A 2,160-nucleotide genomic window follows, 5' to 3' on the forward strand; every position below is an offset into this window, starting at 1 on the left:
CTGGTTCTTTGATGCTCTTTTTACTAGACTCCAAGGCATACATCGTGGTGCATGACACACAAAAGGAATTCAGCACCTCTTTTAAAGTGCAATGCTATTTCGTGTTCAAGTTATTAAATAAATACAATATTCTTCTTTTTTTTTCCAACTGCAGATGGTTATTTAAAGTCAAACAAATATTATATAATTGACATATTATCAGAAAATGGTGATATTAGTTGCAATTGCATGTAAACAGAGCTAGATAAAATGGTGATGTAATGAACTCACAAGTTTACAATCAACCTGCTCAACCACATTCACTACATTCTCGTCTTTGATACGAAATCAAAACCAACTATAAGGCCTATCCACATCAAATGGCTGTACAGTTGTAACAATTTCACGAGGACATTTAAAGGAGAGAGGACTGTACAAATTACTTCAAGAGCTTTAATAAGCTAACATCACCTCCTCATCTAATTTGTATCTAATTTGCATGTGCAATTGCTACTGATATCACCGTCTCATGAAAACATGTGACATTTCACTATTCTACGTCTGGTCTATTGCATATCTGAATCTATTACAACTTTCATTGCTTTCTTCAGCTGATTACTCCATAGTCGTTCAAGTCAAATTTATCAAAGCGTAACATTCAAATTTATTACACAGACCCCTCCATATCCTCATGAATATGCAATATAATCAAGAAACATGATTTTTCCTTTCATTCAGCACTTTGACAGCGAACTGTTGTGCTTTCTATGAGCATGCAATACTACAAAATACAAACAAGTACAAAGGGCAATAATACGTACCTTGCTGCAATAACCTTTGTTTGTTTGCACATATTTTTATCACAGGAAAAAAAAGAAGTACATACAACTGTACATATTAATCATTTGGCATACACTATCACTGAAATACATTTTTGAATGAGGGTAGAGTGAAGAATCTTGACATTATATAATTCTAGTATCTGCAACATAAAAAAAAAGTATATTATTACATTTTGACAATGAGAAAATTATACAGAAAAATCACTGATATGACTTCGATTATGGAATTTCTTGAAGCTTCTACACTTAGCATGAAATTACCCAAAACTTGTACTTTGGTCTTGAACTTGGCAATGATGTGTTTCTTACTTCTTTGTAGATTTTACTACCCTTAAAGATGTTTACATGTATTTACAACCTAAAAACTTATACAAAAAGCATTGATACAACGACTTCAACAATTCCTTGGATAAAAAGACACTCCAGTCTTCAAAAGACCATGCTAATCAGACCAATACCATGCTTATCAGAACACACATAATTTTCTTCATTGTATGACGTGCTGCTTGCTTCAGAATTTTTGTTTCCTGACTCGTACAATTCGAAAGAAAGAGACTAAACAACCCTGTTAAATCATAATAGTAACACAGTACACACAATTATGAAGACAAAAACAGCTGCATCATTTATACTACTGTTGTGATCTCAACACTATATTACAATTATTTAATACTTTCAAGACAGCAGTGGCAGTTTTTGCAGCATAGACATCAGAAACAATGTTTAAGTTTGCACAAAGTAAAAACAATCACACCCCACCCAATGCATGGTTGCTATTTAGTCAGTTATGTATTATGACACTAACAACGTGTCACGAAAGGTGAGTTTACCCCTAATACTGCAAAGTCAGTGAATGCAGAAATATCAGCAAAACAATTCAGTGAAGTTTGATATTCCATTCAAAAAGTCATGAATTTTCAATGCTTTATTCAAATCCCAAGTGCCTTCATTGATAAGAAGGGTTCAACAATTTGTGATGTGACAGTCACAATAGTACAGCAATATTAGAAAAAATAGAAAGGGTTCCATATTTCATTTTGTCCAACATAATGAAAAAGCACTTGACATGCCTCCTTCAGAATGGAAGGAGAGTATTAACATATATTTGTAGTAAGTTGACAGAACATGTACTTTTCATGAAAGTACTTAACAAGTTTTTAAAAACAAAGAGAATTTTGTAGCATTCCTTTAAAATTCTTTATATTGCTGTACTATTGTAACATTATGTATTGTTAATCTTCCCACCCAGGATTTTCAGCACATAATGGTTTTAACATTTTCTTTTTCAAAATTCATAACTTTTGACCAATGACTCAAAATATCCTAAAATTTTCTCTGA

Source organism: Diadema antillarum, unplaced genomic scaffold (genome assembly GCF_040938485.1).
Source record: "Diadema antillarum isolate AM-2024a unplaced genomic scaffold, OU_Dant_1.0 seq00000693_RagTag, whole genome shotgun sequence".
Classification (NCBI taxonomy): domain Eukaryota; kingdom Metazoa; phylum Echinodermata; class Echinoidea; order Diadematoida; family Diadematidae; genus Diadema; species Diadema antillarum.